Source organism: Antechinus flavipes, chromosome 3 (assembly GCF_016432865.1).
Source record: "Antechinus flavipes isolate AdamAnt ecotype Samford, QLD, Australia chromosome 3, AdamAnt_v2, whole genome shotgun sequence".
In the NCBI taxonomy this organism is placed as follows: Eukaryota; Metazoa; Chordata; class Mammalia; order Dasyuromorphia; family Dasyuridae; genus Antechinus; species Antechinus flavipes.
Genome location: NC_067400.1, coordinates 179,305,088 through 179,315,341, shown reverse-complemented (window position 1 = coordinate 179,315,341; position 10,254 = coordinate 179,305,088). Strand labels below are relative to the sequence as shown.

The following is a 10,254-nucleotide window of genomic DNA, read 5'->3' as shown; positions in this document are numbered from 1 at the left end:
CTGTGACCAATTATGACTCCAAATGACTGATAATGGAGTATGTTCATCACCTCTTGACAAAAAACTACAAGAATAAGACATATATCTTCAGACATATCTAATAGATTGATTTTTGTTCAACTCTATTCTTTACAAGAGAAGTTTTTTTTGGCGGGGAGAGAAGGGTGCAAGTGATAGTGATGCAAAAATAAAATAAGAAAGTTCAGAAGAGGTCACAGACAAGCAGGGCATTTTTGTTTATTCTTTATTAAATTTAATACATGCTTTTTAAACTAATAGAAATGTACAGTTTCACATATAATCCTTTTTATTCTATACATATAAAATGTCAATGTTTGTTGATTTCATAATTAAAATGATTTCACAAGAAATCAAATAAAGGGAAGAGATAAAACTTCAAACCAATGAAATTCTAATCAAAAGGTAGGGATTTCAATTATAACCACCATCTAATTTAACACCAAAGAGGTGGTGTTTGTTGTTCACTGCGTCCTATTGCCTGAAGTGAATTGTTAAGTCTGTGACTAGCAATCTAATTATTTTCTCTAGAATCCAGAGCTGTGCTGAAGAGACATACTCCCCAGAGGGAGAAATACATTTGGTTTTTCTCTTTATGGTGAGAGATCTTTAGCCAAGGTGAGGGAAGTTAGAGGCTTAATAGAAGAGGACTTCTGCTTTGTTTCCTCATAAATTTAATGCATTTGAAAAATGTGAATGACTGGATTTAATTATAACCATTTTAAAGCCAAAACAATTTACCAGTTCTTCTCCTTCCATCAATATGAGGTTCAAAAAATATTCTATCAAGTTTCAGAAGTATAAAAGCCTCTCTTATACCCTCCGGAATGGAATCTCCACTTAAGTCTTGGACAGGACAGAATCACTCAACCTGAGAGGCATTCAATGAAATTCTTCTAAAAGCCATTGTTAGAGAGAGTGATGCATCAGGTATAGCATGGCACTCCCTGAGAATGCTAGAATGAGTGCTAGAGTAGCTCTATTCATTTGAAATGATATTCACCTTGATCAGACTTCCAGAAATGGCTAAAACCTGAGGACTTGCATTCACATGGTACATTACTTATTGATAATAGAACTTCAAATTTGCAAAGCATTTATTATTCCCATTTTACGTATGGGAAAGCTGAGACCTTATACCAGTAATTTAACTATAGTCATATAACTGATAAGATTTTGAGAACCACAACTCAAATTCAGGTACCCTCACTTCAAAGTCAGTGGTTCCCATTATTTAACAATACTTCTTCAATGGGGCATAATTTAGAAAGAAAAAGAAGATTATGCCCCCATGTAAAACCTACTTGAAAGCATTCCTACATGAGTTACATAAAATTCATGTGCAACCTGTCTAATGAACAATTTATTTATTTTACAAATGAAGAAAATGAAGGTGAAAAAGGACGTCCAAGGTCATATAAGTCATATAAGTCAAGATTATAACCTAAATTTCCTGATTCTCAAGAAAGCATTTATTTCTTAAATTTATGGTGTGTGCTTAGTTTTCTATAGTATTACCAATGATTCTACCTCACCAAATGCTGAATATATTTGTTCCCAAAATAGAATAACTTACACATCATTAATTTTGTATCTTTGAAATCTAACTAAAAATCTTCAGTCATTAGGATGTTATGAAACAAACAAATGCTTCCTCATAACAGCCTAATGTCCCAAGAGAATGAAAGCAGTTTCCAGAGTGGCCTGATTTACTTCCAAGGTATTAGGGAACTAAGTGGAATATCTCTTTCCTGATTCTACTTGGAAGTATATACAATGGCAATGAAGAACAAAGCAACACAATGGGATTTGACAGCGTATATTGGGAAGATATGTTTTCTCCATTAAAAAAGAAAGAAAAAAACCTTTAGCAAATATAGCAATGGTTTTTCAATTGAACACCTGCTAAAGGAATAATGTGTTCAAAGAAGGAACACCCAGCATACTTTGTGGCAAATTGCAATCAAAAATTGACCCCTTTAAAGGAAAGTTAAACTAATTAGGTAATGTTTTTAAATTCCTCATAAAAGAAAAGTGCTATCTATCTAAAGTGTTAAGTCTTGCTATGATTATGTTTTTCATTCAGTGAACCAAATTACATTTCTTAAAGCAGCAAAGTTTTCAGGAACATCAGAAGATAACATGGATGACTAGGTGGGAGCTGCAGGTGAAGATAAGAGAGTCTCCATGTTCCAGCAGTGGCTCTAATACAGTCAGGTAGGACAGGGTGTTGAGAGAAGGGCCTTCTCCTCACATCTAGAGATCATTCTGCTGGTCTAACTTTTGGGACCGGTGTGGTAAACAATAACAAAATGGGAGATGTGTAAGCTGGTCTTCCATATGATAAGTCCAATTGCTAAGGGTGATAGATTGGGTACCATCTTGGTTCAAAGTTGCAAAGAATCTTTCTCCTTCCACATTCAAGGATAAACCTGCATGGAGGAAATAAGTATATGGTAAAAATTACATTTAATATAGAGCAAATAATAATAGAAAGTCTTTAAGTAGGGTATGATCAAGTGATAATGATGTGAATAAGAATATTCAAGAATATCTTGAATACTGTTAGTGGTTAGGTTAATACAAATAGTTTAAAGGAAGTAGAGAAACCATGCAAATCATACTTTCTTTTTTTCTTTTTTTTTTAACTTTTTATTTTTCAAAACATATGCATAGATAATTCTGCAACATTAGCCCTTGCAAAAACCTTGTATTCCAGTTTTCCCCCCTTTCTCCCACTCCCCTACCCAGATGGCAAGTATCCCAATATATGTTAAACATGGTAGAAGTATCTATTAAATACAATATATGCATACATATTTATACAATTATGTCACTGTACATGAAAAATCAAATCAAAAATAAGATGAAGAAAATAAAATGCAAGCAAACAACAACAAAAAGAATTAGAATGCTATGTTGTGAATAACACTCAGTTCCCACAGAACTCTCTCTGGATGTAGATGACTCTTTTGATCATAAGACCTTTGAAATTGGTCTGAATCATCTCATTATTGAAGAGAGCCACGTCCATCAGAATTGATCATTATATAACATTGCTGTTACTGTATACAATACAGTCCTGTCCTGCTCATTTCACTTAACATCAGTTCATGTAAGCCTTTCCAGGCCTTTCTGAAATCATCCTGCTTATCATTTCTTATAGAACAATAATATTCCATAGCATTCATATACCATAAACTTATTCAACCATTCTCCACGTGATGGGCATCCACTCAGTTTCCAGTTTCTTGCCACTACAAAAAAGGCTGCTACAAACATTGCAAATCATCCTTTCAAAAATAACAGGTTAAATTATTCCATAAATCTAGTTTAAGTATAGTGATAATATATATTTTTAAATTACTAGCAAAAATTCATATTCAGTCTAACTATTGTTAAGTTAATTGAATAAATATATATGTATACTCATATAAAGAAATCCCTACAGTGTTTTGCCACACTTATTATTTTACATTCCCAGAATTTTCAAATACATCACAGTAGCCTCAAACTAAAATCAATGATTTATGTGTTATGACATTCATATACCTATACTTTTTGGGGCAGTGATTGAAAATTATAGTTTCAATTGGTGAATGGACATCATAATAGAGGCACTCTCTGCACTGATACAATCAATATCTCACCTGTGATCTAAAGAATTAGAGAATTGTCTGGAGTACTGAGACATAGGGATTTGCCCAAAATCTCACATGTCATACATGTCACAGGCAGAATTTGAATCCAAGGCTTCCTGAGTCTAAACTCATTTATACCACGACTGTCTAAATCTTTATCTCTTTTTACAAATGTATTTTAATTACATAGTGAGCTGAACAGTAGCACAAATGGAAGATAGAAGGGAAGTGAATAAAGCATGGAGCCAAGAGTCAGGAAGACCTGAGTTCATCTGTGGCCTCAAATTCTAATAGCTTTGTGACTACAGGCAAGTGATTTAACCCTGTTTGCCTCAGTTTCTACAACTATAAAATGAACTTGAAAAGAACATGGCAAACCACTGCCACGGACTGAAATGATTGAACAACAAAGCTGAACAGTGGCACAAAGTGCTATATAACAAAGTGGCTATATAATTAGGCCTTCAAATAAGCCATCAACTATAGATATCCTTACCATAGTCAAACATTCTAGTCCAATCAAGGATACTAAAGTCCAGAAGGATTAAGTGTCTTGCCCCAAGATCAAGATCCAAAGTAATGACAAAAACAAGTCTAGAAATTCCATTTTGAGCATTAAAAAGATGCTCAAAAAATTCTTGAATTGGATTGAAAATATCATTTTAAGATCATGGTAGAGTGCAGTTATAGATTGGGTTGAAAATATATCTCAATATTTATAATCTGTTTGATCTTTGACAAGTCACTGAACTTTCTGCTCAATATACCTTTATATTCCCTTAACTCATTTTTTTCCTTAATGTAGGTCTTCTCATGTAAGTCCTTCAGGTCTTACTAAACAATTTCTATGAGTAGTATGTAAGTATATAGTAAGTATGAGTAGTAAACAATTTCTGTTGACAAAAAAATTTCATCTTTCAGCAGCTAAACTGATGACAAATTTTTTCCAGGTAGGCTAGCCCTCACATAACAGATAAACAATCTATTACTAAGCCCATTGCTTCACTAAGGCCCTTTGAGTTTTAAAGGAACTATCATACCTTATCTCTGGTAGAATTAGTCCCCTTAATCACCTTCCTGCCATGATGAAGTATCAGAATAGGAATTTAGTAAAGAGCCCTCATCAATAAAATTAAATAGTAATATGAAAAGCATGCCAAGGTAAATATACATTATCATGGTTTCTTTTTTCCTGTATCCAAATGATAACCTATGAATTTTACATGTTAGTGAATCTTCCTGGAACCCAAAGTATTATAGAAGACAAAGTTAAGAGAAAGTTTCAGAGAAAACAATATCATCTTTCCCTATGTGGACCCATCTAGTCATTATTAAACTCATAAGAGTTTACCTCATATACCTCATTTACCTCATAATTATCTCATAAGAGTTATTGCAAGAAAAGTAAACTATTGCATCATGTTATCACTTTAAAATTTAATATTTTTAAATTGTCAAAAATCAATTTTTTCTTCCTTCATTGGAAAAATAATTTTTTATAAAAAATATGCATAGTCAAGAAAATAAATTCCCATATCATCCACATCCAAAAAATTTTTGTCTCAATCCATGTTCTCAGTACATAACTTCTCTGTCAAGAGTTGGCTAGTGACAAGCTTCATCGCTAATCCTCTGAAATTACAGTTAGTCATTATATTGACCAGTTCTTAAGACTTTCAATGTTGCTTGTCTTTACAATGTTGTCATAACTAAATAAATTGTTTTGTAGCAGTATTACAATTCCAAAGAATCTGGTAGTGTTTGCATATAATGAGCTCTCAATCATCTGTTTCTTTTTGTCTATATTTGTATCACCAGCACATGGCATACAGGTGATTAGTAAACACTTATCGATTAATTGTAAAAGTGTAACCTGACCCAAAGTAGGCACTGAATAAATAATTGCTAATTGAATTATTTAAATAAAATAGACCCCATGCTTTTCTTCCCCTCTCCTTCTGCCTTCTGGCTGCTTGACCATACAACATCCAAGTTGAATGGAAAATCAGTTTTATTTGCTTCCTTATCATAGTTTCTATAAAAAGGAGTGCAACAAAGATTATTCAAGTCAAAAGCTGGTATATCCTAGTCCTTTCTTTACCATCTCAATAACACTGAGTTAGCAGAACATCTCAATCCATTAAAATGGGATAATCTTTTTCTATGACCACCCATACCAATCCCCTCACAGAATATGGGCTCCTGGTTTACTAAAGAGCCCTAAGGAAATGTTGGTTGAAAGGAATTAGTGTACCCCAGCACCATGGAATCTTTTTCCTGTGACACTACATGATTACTTTTCATTTTGTTTTTCAAACACCCCCTGGCATCCATCCATGTATTAAACTAATGACTTGCAAGAATCCAGTTAAAAAGAACCAAGCAATTATTTTAATTAGAAGAGAACAAAAATAACACTCCTGGCTTCTGTTTTAAGGGGCAAGGAGGAAGCAGGCAGGGCTCAAAAAGATTCCGTGAAATATTTTTGCAAAGGGAAAAATAATTAAGGCCAAATTTAGAAAGCCCTTGCAATAAATGGGCCACACAAAATGAATGGCTCCACTGTACAGCCAGAACCCATTGACACATAAAAATATAGCAAGGCCCATTTTTCTGTAATACAGTTCAACAGAAATGCTGGTTCTACAAAATGGAAATGACTGAGTAGGAAAGCAGATTGGAATGATTCTTTTGTGTCCCGGGCAATTTCCTATTGAGTTTTTGTGCATCCTAATTTATTAATAAGAGGAAAAAGGAAACACAGTGGCCTGCTTTCTCTTCAAAATAAAATAATCTTTCATTTAGATTTATTGGGTAAATTGTCTATTTAATTTCTGTATTGTTATCAACTCATTCCAAAACAATTTGATTTTTACTGTGTGAAGTTTTTAATCAGCATATTCTCAATTCTCAGTCATCCAGAGTTCTTGCTTCCCTACTCACTACTTTTTGTCTGCTTCATTATTTGCTTACATCACCACCAAAAAGTGAGAGACAATATGAAACTGAGATAGGTCAAATTTGCTATTTATGAAAAACAAAAGTTTCTTCCAACTCCAAATATATGATGCTCTTAATATTTGGGAGGAAAAAAAAGAATTTATGTGATAAGAAATGATGAGCAGGTTGATTTTCTAAAACATGTAAAGACTTACATCAAATGAGCAGAATCAAGAGAACATTATATTTGGTAACAGCAATACAGTTTAAAGAACAACTGTGAATGACCAAGTTATTCTGAGTATTATAAATACTCAAGTCAACAACAAAGGAACTATGAAGAAACACGCTAGCCACCTCCAGAGAAAGAACTGATAAATAGGAGAATGTAAAAAGATGCATAACAACTTATGTCATTACCTGCATAGATGTTAGACTTTTATTTCTTCCCCTTCTCTATTCTTCTCCTCTTCGGTGATGGGACAAGATATAGTTGCAAGTTGAATTAGGAAGGCAAAAATGATTCTTAATAGTGATGACTCAACAAATTCAACAGCAATTTTTTAAAGTATATATACTGTAGTTTTACATATATTTATAAGTTTGTGTCAAAATGGTGGCATTCTATAGTATGGAGTAGGAAAGGAGAGAAAAACTTAAAATGTAACCAAAAAAAAATTTTTAATTTGGAATTAAGATAAATAATAATAATGACAATAAATAAGTTGGCATTTCTTCATGACTTTACCTTTAAAAAGTATTTAAGATACCTTTTAATCTCATTTAAGCCTACAGCAATGCTATTATATATTATAAGTGGTATTTCCACTTCTATAACTTAAATTCACTTATATAACCTAAATTCATTTATATAACCTCAGAGAGGTTAAGTAACTAGTTCAGAGTCACAGTGCTTGTAAGTGGTAGGTGAGATGCAAACCCAGATCTTCCTGATTCCAATCCCATGAAATAAATTTACATTACCTCTGTGAGGAAACTAAGTATTAGAGAGATAAAGTGACTTGCTCAGTCAGATAGATAGAAGACAGATAGAGAGAAGACTGGAATTCAGATCTCCTGCCTGTTAACCCACTACTTTAAAACAGTCTGCCTTAGCAACCTTCTTTCTTGCCAGATGCTCTTTAATGAATGTCTAAGGACCACACTAGACAGCTAGGTGAAACAGTGGATAACAAGTGCTTGCAATCAGGAAGATTCATTTTCCTGAGTTCAAATCCAGTCTCAGACACTTGTTGGTTGTGTGACCCTGAGCAAGTCATTTAATCCTATTTGCCTCAGTTTCCTTATCTGTAAAGTAACCTGGAAAAGGAAATGGCAAAGACCTCAAAATCTTTACAAAAAGCAAATAAATCAAATGGAGTCATGAAGAGTCAAACAAAAAGCATCTAGGCTGAACAAGGACTATATGAACCAGCCACTTTGCCTTAATTTCTGTGTCCTAATCTTTGACAAATACACATTTCACTTACTTCTTCCCCAGAATTCAGTTAATATACTGGATCTTTCAGAGTAAAGAGTTCCTTTTTTGTCACCCTTGGGTGAGAGGAAGATATGACTGTTTAAACAATTTCAAATTTAGAACAAGCTTTGGTACTTGTAATAAAAAAATTAGAGAGAATTAAGAAAGGATACAGAAATTATGGTTTGTTCTGTCCATAAAACAGAGAGCCCAATTAGGTCATTTTATCTGAGGAAAGAAATGTCATAATTAGTAAAGGTCTATATCCAGGCAATAAATTGGGATGCAAACAAATAGTGGTTATTCAAGTCATTTCAAAAAACATTTATTACATAATTACTGTGTGCAAAGTGCTATGTTGGGTGCTGGAGATTCAAAGACATAAATTAAATAGTCTCTACACTCAAGCAGCCTATGTGTTATTGGAAGAAAGCTTGAATACAAATAAGTGACAATTAAGTTTATATAAAGTAATTTCAATATGTAGAGATTAAGATCAGAAAAGATCTCATGTAATGAAAGAAGTGACACTGAGACATGATATAAATAAAGAAAACAAAATTCCACAAGGTGGAAGTGAGTAACGAGTGCTTATAAGCATGAGGATCTACAAGTACAGAAGCATGGAGGTAGGTGATAGAATAACATACACTAGGAAGATCTAGAAGAATAAAGAGTGAATGAGGAAAGAGAAGTAATATGAAATGACTGGAAAGATATTCTAAAGAAGAAATGAAATAAGAAGCAAAGAAACCCTTCTCCAAGATGAGAAATGAATAAAAACTAAGGCTGTTTTGCTTCTCTAGGAAATGAGTAAATGAATGAGGGTGAAAAAAACTAAAGGTGGCAATATTCAAAATAATAAATGATAACTTGGATGGTCAGCTAGGTGCTCTCATTTCCCCTTTTTTGTCATATGAAATGAAATTAAAAGGTAACAAATTTAGGAAGGCTCCAAGGAGATGCTTTTTCATGCAATATATAATTAACCTGTAGAAATCATACAGTAAATGGCTTTTTGGAAAAAAAAATTCAAACTCCTTTCTCCAAAAACAACATTTAAAAAAAGATTTGCTATTTATAGACCTAAAATTAGCATCTGCAGTTATGCCAACTAGGATTAGATTACAAAGGCTGTCCAACTTCCAGGCACAAACTGATCACCAGCTGGGGTCAGGAAGAAAAATTTCCCTTTGGTGTAGTGTTTCCCAGGTTTGTTATCCAGTACTGAACAATTCATACTGTTATGTAGTATTTACACCTTCATTAAAAGCAACTGACCAGGGCCAATCTCAGATCCAAGATTCAGTATTAAATGATCTATTGTCTAATTCCAGAATGGCAACACTTTTACTTAGCTATGTTTCCAAAAGGTAAGTACAATGAACGCAATCAAAACAGTTTCCAACTCTAGTATTTTTATATCAACAATCTCCAAATATATATATATATAAAGATTCGCTATGAGTGAGAAGATACATATACACTGATATAATCCTAAGACATCTCCATCATTTAATAGCTTGGATTTTAAATTGTTGCTTTTGCGAACAGAAAACATCAGGAGATGGAAAAAGCATATTGTTCATCAAAATGATTGTCCCATACATTTGTATACCTGATGCAATTTATCCTTTCACAGATTTTTTACTTCAAAGAAATCACTAGCTAATGACATTTAGCTTGGGAAATTTTTCTGATGGCACATTGGAACTCCCTCAGGGACAGGATTGTGAATAAGTGGATTTCTTTTTTAAGATCATTAACAAATATTACAAACCAATTCAAACTGAGTATTTTCTCTGCAAATTACTTTTAACTTTAGAGCTATTGAAAAAAAAAAAAGATGGTGAGTGATTTAATTTACTTATCCTGTCTATAGATTGCAGCTACATATTCATTTGGGAATTGCATTTCCAACCAAAAACATATATAACTATTCCTAATAGAGATATTTTTCTAAATCATCATGCTATATCAGGAAGGTTTCAGAAGCTTCTAATGTTTACTTTTTCATTTAGCAAGCTGCCCCAGAAAAACCGAATGCTTATCCTATTGATATAAGAATAAAAACAAAGCATTCGGCTTATTTTATCTGTTGCTTTAATTAAAACTCTCCAATAATCAGCTGGTTATCATCTCCTTGGAGGATTTTTTTTTTGTTCTTTTATTTAA

The 10,254-nt window shown here is 33.0% G+C and overlaps 1 long non-coding RNA gene across 1 annotated transcript; it reads right to left on the bottom strand.

The window, feature by feature from the left end:
* Nucleotides 1-212: 212 nt before the first annotated feature.
* LOC127553536 (uncharacterized) lies at nt 213-9,502 on the bottom strand. Its single transcript, XR_007951767.1, has 2 exons — nt 7,020-9,502; nt 213-2,450 (listed from the first exon to the last, which is right to left on the bottom strand). It is a non-coding gene; the product is annotated as an uncharacterized LOC127553536 (long non-coding RNA).
* Nucleotides 9,503-10,254: the final 752 nt, after the last annotated feature.